The sequence below is a fragment of the Callospermophilus lateralis genome, chromosome 17 (assembly GCF_048772815.1).
Source record: "Callospermophilus lateralis isolate mCalLat2 chromosome 17, mCalLat2.hap1, whole genome shotgun sequence".
NCBI lineage: Eukaryota > Metazoa > Chordata > Mammalia > Rodentia > Sciuridae > Callospermophilus > Callospermophilus lateralis.
This window is the reverse complement of record NC_135321.1, coordinates 39,262,180-39,275,822: the sequence shown is the minus strand read 5'-3', so window position 1 is coordinate 39,275,822 and position 13,643 is coordinate 39,262,180.

Sequence of the window (13,643 nt, the reverse complement as noted above, 5' to 3'; positions counted from 1 at the left end):
ATAGAATACTGATTAATTTTGCATAAAAGGACCACTCCCCAGTATTATCAAAACTGCTGGAAACCCTATGAAAAGAAATGTTAGCACATATCGCCGAGGAATTTAGAACTCTCTCTAATCAGCACATATACTCAATTCAAACTGGCTTAAGAGAAACAAAGCAAAATTGCTTAGGTTGAAGAGATCTCTTGAGTCATGTAGCTGGAAAGTCCAGGGATATCCTAGACTCAGGGACAGGCTCTTCCCATCGATTTACTCTGCTTCTCTTTGTGTTGTTTCATTGTCACTGATTTTCCAGTGTATAGGCAAAGATGGCCACCAGGTGCTCCAAGGTCGCATCCTATTTGTTTACCAATTCATTGTTGAAAGAGCATGGCTCGTTCCCAACAGTTTGAGCAAAGCTTCTGAATCTTAAGCATCAGCTTAAAGGTCAGAGGTGACTCAGACCACAGGGGTCAAAGTGGCAGAGAAGCCATTACTCAAGGATGACAATGGGTTACAGACAGTAAAAATGTAGAAATAGTGGCTAGACAGGACGTTCTATAGATTTCCATTAAATCAACCTTTCCTTTATTGTAATTTTAATAATACCAGTCAATAATCCATTCATGCTTTATTAACACCTTTTCTACTGCAGCCCCTATCCATGGTGCTGGTGACACAAAGCTGAAGACAGTATCTCTGCCCTCATGGAACTGATAATCTGTTATACATTTTGAATATTAGCTCAAGTAATTCATAGTATAGTTGGGACTAAAATTCTGATGAAGAGAATATAACAAATGTTTTATATTTATATTCATTTCCTGTTAATTCCTCAAATTATTATTTTTTCTTTGTTAGATTCCAAAATCAAATGTTGGTAGTTAAAGTCCATCAATTTTTTTTTTAAAATCCATCATTCAACTTTGGAGGTCAACGAAGAAAATAAATAGCTGGATTTGTGGGCTAGATTGAAAGGCAAGTGTTGTCATTCCCATAACAAACCATACTCAAAAGAATCATTTTCAATTTCTTTGCCATTGAACTAAAAGTAAACCCCATTTCTCAAGCTTCCTGCAGCTGGTTTGGGATGTGACAGAAATAAATAGCTATTGATCAGCTTCTGAATGGTGTTTCATGAAATACTTCTAAGAATTTGATCTTATCTGGTGATAAATGAACAAACAGGTTGTAATCTCAACGGTCCTGATGTTGCTTTGCGGGTCTTCGAGTAAAGATGAAGAGTTAGACAACCAGTATTCCCAATAGTTACTATGAACTACCACTATTTCTTATATACAGAAAGATGAGAAACTGAAACTTCTCTGCACAATCAAATAAAACTGTCTTTACTTTGTGGTTAGAGAATATTGCAGATTGTATAAATGTTTGGTAAAAGTTTCTCCTCTTTTATGAGTTTGAACTAGAGTTTCTGAGACTTTTTGTCTGCACTTTGGCTATGAGTGTGAATGCTTGCTAGTCTTTTTCCTAAGACATATGGAAGGTCTGAGGCACACTGATAAAGGTGAACTTTACCCCAGCTTAGCCTGCCCTGCTCTGCTGGCTCTCTTGCTACTTACCACTATTCTGGAAGGTACCTTAGAGTAGAGTGTGTTTTGCTAAAACTCAGCAGATTATATTAGAAACTGAATAATTTGTATTCTAGGGAATATGTTTCTGTACTGCTGTGTTCTGCATATTTTTTTAGCAAAGAGGAGAAGGTGGATCCTGAGATGTCCTCTGCCCTCACTGTTAGAAAATCATTCTGCGAGTAAGAGGTAAGTTATACACATTCACCTCATGAACAACAGAAGACAAGAAGTTGGGTTAAAATATGAGATTTAAAGGATCTATGAGGGACTACTTATGCCTATTTTATTTATTATGTTCAGACTTGAGAGGGATTTTTATGCTTTGCATTGTTTGGATTTTTCTCCCTATTGTAAAAAATTTTGACACACACACACACACACACACACACACACACACACACACTTTAGTATTCCATTTAACAAATGACAAAACTGTGAGGAAAAAGATTTGCCTAAATTGATACTAACAGTCTTGGGTCAGACCAGAATTTAAATCTTTGCTTACAAGTTAGTGATGTATCTGGCTTATTGGTTGAGTAGATAACTTGATGAAAATAAGAAGTCAGCACTATAAGATAAAGTTTTTTAGAACTGGATGTTGGGTACTGTAGTATCTCAACATGTTATTCAGATTGCTAAATTCTGCAAACCTCCTAGTGAATTTCAGTTAAAAGAAGTGGCAAACACTGGTAGAATTTCAAATATTATTGGTTGCATCCTATATATCGTCAATGTTTTGTAGACAAAACATGTATTAGAAAGAAATATTTTCTTACCCATTATATTTCCATTATACTTCATCTATTCGTGAATTGGTAAAGTATGTAAGAACTTTTACATTTCAGATATAGTGTGCAATGTATATGAGATACAGAAAGAAAAAGAAGACAGAAACCTATAAATATTTTTAGCCTAAACCACATTAAATATACATCTCTCCACTTACATTTGTGTTAACTGTGGTGTCCTTTATGTAAATGGATTAAAAGTGATTAACACTAAACAAAAGAAACTACACCCATAAAGCATACTCCCTTTATGAAATGGCCTCAATTAGCCACTGGGCTCAAATCATAATTGCATTATGATGCTTCTGCAATCAATTGGTAACAGACAATTCTCCTGCAGTGGGAGTGTTCAGGGAACATGAGTCTAGAAAATGCTGAGGTTAGGAACTCCCAGATTCCTCTCTCAGAATTTGGATTTAAATTAGAATGGGTGGGCCCAATGATTTTTCATGTTCTCAGTGCTTTTGTAGAATAAGTCTACTCTTTTAAAATAATTACCTGTATCTAAAACACTGTTAGAAAATGTGAGAAAAACAAAAAGAATAGGAGAAAACAATTATACCTTAAAAATGAGTACAATACTGCTAAAACAGAAAAAAAACACGTGTCAAAGAAAGAACAGAACAATAAATATACAATCACATGCTAAATACAGGTATAGAATCAGGCATTCAGAAAAGGGTCATCCAATAGAGACCAGGATATGGACAATCATCACATGTGAATGAGATAAAGACCAGGTGACTGTGGGAAATACACACGTAAGACAAGGATCCTGAACTCAGACTACCTAAACAGACATTAAAACCAGGAGAGTCAAAGCCATAGTGTCCTGACTAAATGAAGCCAGGGTTAAGAAAGACATGAACATATCCTGTAAATGGAGACTTGACACATACATAGGAATTAGATAAGCAGAAAAAACGATGGAGAGCCCCTGAAATAGGAGAGGCTCAGAAAGATTCATGAACAAGGGGATGAAAAAAAATGGATTGGAAGAGAAAGTCAATCCATGGAGGACCAACTGTATTCAATTGCTATTTAGCATGTCCCTTCTATGCATCTGATGCTTTTCTAGGATTTCAGAATGGCTTTTCTAGGATTTCACATGGCTTCTATTCACTGTGTAATAAAAGAAACAATGTGAGAAAAATATCATGACCCAGTGTGAGGAAGTAACAACCATGTACAGATGACAGGAGTACAGAAAAGGGAGAAAGTAACAGCATGGTGGTCAAGGAGAGCAATGCTATAGGTTCAGTTCGCCACCGGAGAGAAAGTGGTATTTTAAAGGCTCTTGAGTGTTGTTGGAAGTTAATCAGATAAATGAATCAAAGGAAAAAACAATGTTCAGAGATGTGTATGATCAACACCAATAAATAAAGAAAAAATTATTCAGGAAATGATCAGAAACTTCTAGGAGATAGGTAAAACATGAAGTTGTGTCATGAAAAGAATGGCTTAAAAACAGGAATGTTAACCTGTGGAAAAGAAAGTTCAGTATGACATCAGATAATAGTTGGTATCAAATATTATCAATTAAGATAGTATTTGATACCAACTATTTTTGATACCAACTATTTTGTTGTTCTTTTTGATTTATATTAGTTTTATATTTACAGGAAAAAATGCAGAGATGGTACAGGGAGTTTCCATACATTTTACACCATTTCCCTCATTATTAATATCTTAGGTTGGAGTGGTAGAGTTACATTGGTATGGTACTGTTAGAATTAATGAATGCAGTGTTACTGATGAACGCCTACAGGTATTTCCTCAGATTTCCTTAGGTTTGACTTAGTATCTTTTCCTGTTCCAGAATCCCATCCAGGACACCACATTACATCTAGTTGTCATGTCTCCTTAGGCTCCTCTTGGATTATTGGTCTCTCAGGCTGTCCTTGCTTTTGATGACCTTGATAGTTTTAAAGTGTACTGGTCAAGTACAGTACATCCTGTTGAAATTTGCTGATTTTTTTCTATGATTAGATGGGAAAAATACAATTTTCATCACATCATATCAAGAATCCATACTTGCTGCATGGCATCTTATACAATTTTTTTGGTATATGAAGCGTACTCACATCACAAAAGCAGAATATCAGTAAAACCTTCTTATTGACAATGAATGCAACCATAAATATCCACTTGTTTCGAACCATGCTAAAAACTAGAAAAGCACTCAAAACTTACACCATGGAAATCATCAAAGTTTCTAAGAAAGTTGGGTTGTTAAACATTAACAATAAAACACTGATTAGCTGTTCTTTTTGCTCTGGTATGTTTTTAGACAGGGATAATCCTATTCTATCTTTAATTGTGACCTTAAATACACACAAACTCTCTATCTCTCTTTGGTGTTGGATATTGAACCCAGGGATACTCTACCACTCAGCTACATGCTCAGTGCATTTTATTTAATTTTTAATTTATTTATATATTTTTTGAGACAGGGTCTCCCTAAGTTGCTAAGGCTGACCTTGAACTTGTGATCCTCTTGCCTCAGTCTCCCAAGTCACTGGGACTAGAGACATGTGCCAATGCTCCATGAACATAGTTACTTTTCTTATTGAAGAATCAAAATGGAATAAACATATTAAGCATCAGTTTAAGAAACTCTGCAACAATTTTTGAGATCTAAGAGAAAAATGCCCATAAGTAAAAGGGGAAGAGTATAATGAAGAATAAAAATAAAGAATGAGAATCCTATGAACTATTGACCAAGTATGTTATTTTGTTATTGTCCTTGATGATGATGTTGTTTTATTCACTTAAGTTTATTTCATTTGCTAAATGTGGAAAACCTCCTATTTCTGAAGCACCTACTAGGTATTTCTCTTTTTAAAATAAGTCACAAAGCGAAATGTGTACTTCTAGAGTTCTGTGCTGACTTGAGAAATACAAATATTCATAACAGACATATGAATTAGAATGTTACATGTAACTTTTAAATTATGATAATATAGGAGTTCCTTCCTCCCTACCCCACCCACCTGGACTTGATAGTAGCAATTTGATTCCTAGTTGAAAGACACCTGTCTAAAAAGAAGCATCTTTGCATGGAGTCCACTGGACAGGGCCACTTGAAAAGGCCAATAGGCAGAATGGAGCTCCCTGCCCACCCCAATTAGCTCCCAAATGAGAACGAAGGTGAGGTGTTCTGGGAGGCAAGACTTGGAAACCCAAGAACATGCTCTTGATGATGCAGCATTCTACACCAGTGCTGTCACACTCCAAGAATGCCAATTAAGAATCTCAAATTGATTTGAATAGAAGATGATGATTTCAGAATTAGTGAGGAACGTAAGTAGTGTCTGATTATAAAGAAAGAGATGCTTCTCCTACACACTCACACACACACACATACACACACACACATACACACACACACACACATCATTTGAAAGGGTCTTTTTAATGTTTGGAGTGACTAAGCATGCACAGACATTTTACCTCTACTTAGTTTATTGTTTTTATATCCTGTGTAGCTGGGGGACATCTATGCGCAAATGGATTCTGGAATGTTCTGAAAGAATAAAGAAGTCAAATGTATGCATACTTCATGGGAAAAGTAGAAAATTTTTAAAGAAAAATAATTTTTCTTTAAATGTTTATTATTTAATTATATGTATGTATAACCAAATATATAGAACCAAATCATATGTATATATGCATATATATATATACATGTAAGAAAAATTTCTTACCATCATGGAGCCCCTTCTTCATTTCCTTTTTAGAAGTTATTATAACCTAAGAAACCTAAGATTTCTTTTGTTTTTGTTTCTTTGTTTTCTCCATTGGATTGTGCCCCCCTTTAAGGTAGGACCATGACAATCTGGTTATCACTGTAGCCCTAGAATCTAGCATAGTATCCAGCACAAGATTTTGTACCTTTTGCTGATGCTGTGGTTTCACCTGGAAAAAAATACTGAATACATTATTTCTCTTTTCCTTTTAAGAGAGATTAATAAGTTATTGTATTCTGAATTTGAAAATCCTTTCTCAAGAATAATCTATCGCAATTTTGTTTTCCAAAAAAATAAAGAGATGAAGGAAAAAGAAGGAAGAAGCATTTCCAAGCTCCTGGGAAAATGTCTCCAGCTGGTATAATGACTAAAGTCAAACAGACCTATATTAAAATGCTGTTCTGCCTCTTGCTCTTACATACTCCAAGTTCATATAGAAACTTCTCTGTGAAATCAGTGACTTAATCTGTGAAGCTTGCTGTCCACTATTTGAAACATGAAAATACAATTTTTTTTCTGAGTAGGCATATTGCTAATATTTCGTAAACTTGAAAATATTTGCCAAATGCATAATTTCAACCTAATCATGAAAATAAAAAAAGTCAGTTAAACCTAAATTGAGGCACACCCTCCAGCATAAGTGATCAGGACTCTTCAAAACGTCAAAGCAATGCAAGAGAAAAAAAGACTAAGGAAGAGTTATGGTTTGGAAGAGATGGTGGTAGTACACTTATGTGTACCACAGTACCAGGCTGAGGATGTGGCTCAGTGGTAGAGCACTTGCCTAGGTTGTGGGAGGCCCTGGTTTCAATCCCCAGGACCCCCAAAATAACAAAAACAAATCATAACAATATTTTGGATTGGATCCTGGAATAATTAGTAGGAAAATTGAAAAAAGTCCCTCAAAATTCTATAGTTTTGTCAATATTACTGTACCAAGGTATATTTGTTTGTTTCTAGAATGACCCTCTAGCTGTGTAAGAGTTGAATGTAAAAGGAAGCTGGATACAGGATGTATAAGAACTCTGTGCTTTTGACCCAACTCTTCCATAAGTCTAAATTCATTTCACAATAAAAAAAAAACTTGAAAAGTCAAAAACGAAGCCAACAAATATCTTGTAGCTTTGACCTGTTAGTATTTAAGCCAAATAATCCAGACATTTTGATTTCTTCTACAAATACTCAGACAGTCTTCTAAAAAGTACATTTCACAGCAAACACCTTCCTGATAGAAAGTCAAAAGATTTTGATTGTTTTTACCTCTTCATTTGAAAGAGAGGGAATATTTAATTAAAACTCGTGTGGCTCCTTTTTATTTTGCCAAGGTTATTAAATGTGAAATTCTAGCTTTAACTTAATGACTTAGTAGTCACCCATAAATAAAGTTAAACAATATTCTTAGGATGTTTGCTTTATGCCATTAACACAATAAAGTTGCCTCTGGGCTTGTTGGAATAATTTTCTTTATAAAGACACCTCCCACTGTCAGTCTATTAAGCTGGAAGTCTATTAAAGATGATCTAAAAACATAAACATAAAAATCCCTAATTATTCTCCAATGTGCCATATAGAGTTGCTCTGATTTAAGCTCTGCTTATAATTAGTGTTGATGTACTTTAAATATTGTGATATTAATAGTTCATTTTCCTGAAGAGTGATTTATCGAGGACTTAATGACATTCCAATCCAGTGGGATGCCTGGAATGTGGAAAGGAAGTGGCGGAGGCTTCTCTGTGTGAGCAGGAGGCCAAGTCCACCTGCATGCTCATGAGAAATCTCCTAGGAACCATGCAGGGCTGGGAGAGAGCTGGGATGAGGTAATGGGGGAACTGAGTTGGAATAGAAGATATGCCTTGTGCCTGGCGAGGTTCCTTCCTAGAAGACTAAGAAGAAGGAATCATTTATATGTATCTCTTAATTTTTCATACTTCAAACCTCATAGGCCACTGAAAAGATCCTTGAGTTGATTAGTTTGGGATTGAAGTAATTTGACTAGAATTATTTTGTGTGATATGAAAAATAAATAGAACCATCCAAAATTATGAAGTGGGGAAACTAATCAGATTTGCACTTGAAAAAGCCCAGGTTCAGAAGGTCTTGCCTAAAGAAAAGAAATCATAGTAAAGCAATAGCAACAGAAGGAATAAACAGGAAAAAAAAAAAGAGTCAAGGATGACTCTGGCATGATTTTGGCTTATGCATTACTTCCTCCAAGAAGACAGCAATATGAGCAGATGTGAAAGATATAGTGAATGTATCCAGGTAACATAACATGTAAGAAATCAAAATTTGAATCTGAAATGTAGGACTGAAGGCTTAAATGGAAATGTAAGTATAGGAACCATTTACATTAAAGTTGAAGTTGACATTGGTGAATTCAATCAGAGGGAGTGTTTAGAAAGAGAAAAAAAGAAAAAGAAAATCCAAGAAGGAACCAGAGAAAAATTATAAAGAGTTTGAAAGAGACATCAGGGGAAAAGTGAATCTGAGCAGTAATAGGTAAGAATAAAATAAAAGTATCCCCTAAGGGAAAAAAAGAGTTTCATGAAACTATAGTGACCACCAGGATTCAGAAAAGAATAAAAGAATAATGGACATCAGCTGGCATGACAGAAGAGGAATTTATCAAAACAATTTTAAGTACACCATAGAATCAACAGAAAAGTTGATGAACCAGACTCAGAAAACCGTGTGTGTGTTGGGGGGGGGGGTGGGGAGCCAGGGAGATTTCACCACAAGAAAACACAGTGAAGGACTTCTCACTTGCAACATCACCCCAGGACACTGGACACTGCCACCCATAGAGATTCTTCAAGCCCAATCCTGGTGCAACCCTGTCTTCTCACCTGTCAATCAGTCTTTGTTCCCCTTGTTCAAATATGGAACCTCTGGGAGAAGTTACCTAATATCCTAGCTCAAGATGCCAAAAGGCAAGGAAAGGGGATCTCTGCCTTTCAATAAGTCTCTTGATGAACATATCCCCTACATTAAGAATAATAAAAACAGCAATTTCTTACATACTCATTATATTCTAAGCATTGTTCTAGGCACTTTGTAGACATTAACTTCACCTTTTTTCCATTTGAGTAGAGATTGAGCTAAAAAATTACAGAACTGAGTGACTTGTTAAATGTTGCACTGTTGGAAATGAGCAGAGCAAAGATTGAATCCTGGGCAGTCAGGTTCTGGAGCTCTTGTAAGTCAGGGTCTCCATGACCGGCCTACCTAAGTAGTAATGGTGTGTTGATGGGATGAAATAAAATGAGAAGACCAGAGCAGGTGAGCTCCTGAACAAATGTTGAATTCTTTGAAGGGAATACTAGTAGAAAATATCTTCCAAGATAAGAGGAAAAGAGCAGAAGATGGGTGGAGATGTCAAAGTATGTGTATATAAGCAAAAAAAAAAAGAGGGTATTTTTTAAGTATTCTAGGCCTCAATTTCAACTTTTTTTCAGAGTAAGTAAGACCTTCACCTCAAAGATAGAATGAAAGCCAGCAGGATTTGTAAATTTTGGAGTTACTCCTGTATGAAAATCAATAGTTTTGCTATAAACCATGAATAATATAAGCCCTCATCTTCTCTCTTTGGGTAATCATATCTAAAACTGCTCAATAATGTGACTGAATTGGAAACATGAAAAAATTCAAATTGGAGGGTTCTTGGTCAGGTCCAACAGAAACAAAAGGTCAAAAGTTAAGTTATAGACTATGGTACAAATATTGTCGCCATAAGCACCATCATAATTGTAATAGCTATCATTTATTAACTGGTTTCTATACATTATACATATTATTAAATACTTTATACACATTATCTCAAATCATGCTTATAACAAATCCATAAAGTTGGTACTGTCATTATCCAAGTTTATGGACAAGTTAACTGACACCGAGAGAATTTAAGTAAGTTCCCCAAGGACAGAAAGTCAAAATAAATGGTGAGACAGGATTTGAAACTGTTTGGCATCAGATAGGACACTGTTTGGGATAAAATGTCAGAATCCAAAAGATTAGGAGTTGGAAAGAAGATAAATAGATTATGGGACTCAGAGGACTGAACGACCGGAGGCTGTTTACAGTTGTTGAACAGAATATTTGAGTTCATTATTTTACCCTGAAAGTAGATGTGGGTGACAAGTTTCAAAGGTCATCATGGAAGTGAAAAATTCTGTGGTGCCCATGTATGCACAACATGGAAAACCATGATAAATACTAGAAGATGCAAGTTTTTGCAACTATGATGCATCCCTTCATCTCTTGGCCAAGGAGTTGTGGGGGATATTCCAAAAGTCTCCTCAGGAGCTCACATGTAATCAAGTATCATTATATCAGCCGTAATGGTGGTGCCAACTCTGTAGTAGTTCCAGGGGAGGGCTTTTCCTTCTCCCATGTTTCTCCCTTCTGCCCTCATCCTGCTCCCTAGGATTGCTTCTCAAACCACTGGCACTGAAGACTTCATTGTCTTGGGATCTGCTTCTGGGAGCATTCAGGCTGTGATAATAAGAAGTACCCTGGAAGACAAAAACCTCAGGATAGACTCTCCTTTCTTAAAGTAAGTGACTGAGAAAGGAAGAGCTCCAGAGACACAAAGACAGAGACAGATTCTATAGAGATTTTTCAGATAAAGTTTTTATATTGAGTTTTGAGAAGAATTCCTTCTACTTCGGTGAACCTCAGGCTTTGCTCTTAAAGCCTTCAACTGAGGTCCACCCATAGGAAGAGGGTCTGCTTAGCTTAAAATCTACTGACTAATCATGTCTAAAAAATATACTTTTATGGTACATCTAGATTTTTGTTTTATCAAACAATAGATCCCATAAACTAGCTAAGTTGACAGATCACTGATGTCAACACAGACTTATGGAGAAATGCTGTCTTTGCTCTGGAGTCAATTAGCTTTTACAAGAAAGGAATTGCAAATGCTAGTCCATTTTTTCTTGCAAGAACCATGGGATTGCATGTGGAATTTGGAGTTGGACTGGAGTAGACAGGATACAAAACTAGATAAGAGAGAATGCTTCTGATATGTGACCATGAATTAATGATCTGGCCAAGAACACTTGGAGCAGGTCTAAGCATGCTGTTAAGAATGTTCTTTGAATTTGAAAATAGAAATGGTCTGCAGTAAATGAGGTGGAGATGTTGGGAGTTAGGTACTAAAAGGTTTGGAAAGAAAATATTTGAATGAACTCATTATGCTAGATGGAAGAACCCATCACCATGTTCTGTTCCTTGAGAGGACACTCCTCAAACTAAGAAAATGAAGGCTATACTGATGCAAGGAAGCTGTGTCTTTAAGGAGAATGATGATGGCTGTCCCTTACAGGAAGGAGTTGATGGTAAAGGATGCTGTCACATACTGACACTGGGGATGATGAGAGTCCAGAAGGCAGAGAAGGTAGAGATGGTCAAAGAAGCAGTAAAAATAAACAATGATATTTTATATCCCTCTACTAATCTCACTCTCATCTCAGTGTCTCAACAGTGTGCAGAGTTAATTCCGTCTATATAATAAATTCTCAGCCTTTTCTCTTCTCTTGTTGTGTATTAGATTTCCCCATGTGAGAGGCTAAGTCATTCATACAACCTTGGTGAGTTGAGGAGGACATTGAATTCTGTGGGGTGTGTTATAGTCAACCAAGTTCCATAAATGAGTCTGTGACTTAAGAAACAATCTTTCCATATTCCCTGGGCCCTGTTCTATTTTAGTTGAAAACTTCTAAACTCTGCAAATATTTGCATGAATAGTTGACTCTTTTAAACTACTTACTCCTCCAATTCAGGTACAAGAAATGACTATTATTTTCTGATTATCAGTAGATATTTGTAATTTGATTCATATTGATTCTGTTTATCTTTTATTCAGGTCAGTCCTATATTACATATTTTAAGTTGTTGTGAATAAGATCTCTTTTCACAAATCTATTGCATGTTTATTACAGCTTTTCCCTGAATCAGGGTAACAGTGGAAGATAAAACCTGACCATGGCCTTCTCCTATCAAGCTGTTTGACTTGCCATGAAACTGTGCCTCCCAGAAGAAAAGTTTCGACACCATGCCCTCTGTGTATAAGGGCACATGTTTGTGTGTGTGTATGTGGGGGGTGTTTTTAAAACATATTTGTATTTAAAATATGAATTTTAAAAGATATTGGCTTTTACTAATTTATTTACCTTTTCATTCATTTTAACACTGTTTGAAATTGTCTTTTCTCCACTAACACCTAGTACATTTGCTTGGGACTGAGTTCCACTGGGAGGCAGAAATACTAGCTGATGTTACTCAGTTTCTAGGTATCAACATTTTGATCCATCGAGACCATGTACTTACAGTTAACAATGCCTCAAAGGTACACTCAAGAACTTATAAAGAAGGCAAAAGAATTTATTAAGAATGACTAAACCTGTGTACAGTAATAGGAACTATAGTTACTTGACCATAAATATTTATATAAAATAAATTATAGTACTATGTTTCACAAAGGTTTCCTGTGGGACACTAATAAACAACCATCTATTAATTGTTCACTAATTTCTATGCTCAGTAAGGTGATGATAAAATGTTTGGTGCAGACAGCTACAATTGTTCTCTTTTTCCAATGCTTTTCAATTTTCTCTCTTATTTTCTGTTTTAGGTCACATTTCATTTATCAGAATAATGTTAAGCAATGGTGAGGTGAAGCATTTGTCTTTCATTTCTGATTTAAAATGGAGTACCCACAAAATCTCACCTATAAGTATTTTCTACTCTTCCTTCTTTACATGCTATAAATGGAGCTGGTTGTCAAAGAAATCATGTCACCATGAGTGGCAAAATCCAGGAATTGACCAACACTCTGGGTTGGATCCTCCTGCAGATGGTAGCCTTAGCTATTTCACAAAATGCTGAGCTCAGGACTCTTCTTGTGAGTGTGTTATTATCTTCCGGTTCCCACTTTCAGGCCATACCACTAAATGTTCAACTTTGCTGCCATCATACATAACCCAAGCTATCCTCCTCCCACTCCAAAGTCAGCCAAAGCTTATGATGCCACGGTAAGAGTGACACACTCTGCTTCGCATCTGGGCACCTTTCTTTACCTTCTGATTCTGCCATCCTGGTTCTGCTTGGCTATGTGATCTTGGACAAGTGAATCAATGTGACTATTCCTTTGTTTTCTTGTCTGTCCAAAAGCATAATAATAGTATCTACCTGGTAGTTGCTTGTGAGGTATAAGTGATAATGTATGTAAATTGCATAATTAGTATGTGACATGCAGTATATACCCACCACATATCACTTACTAAACTTTCTAGAAATGTACCATCTGGGATTCTTGGACAATTTCCTCCTCCTCTGTGTATCTGTGTGTAGTCATGGTCCTTCATAAGCTTGGTCCCTTATTGACCACAAAACCCACTCAAATTGAAATAAATGGACATTCAGCCCTCATTGGAGGTTTGAAGAAATAAGAGTAGATGATAGAAACTCAGAAGAAGAAATGGTGAAACAAAACTTCAAATAACATTAAAAATACTTCTTAAAATCCTACC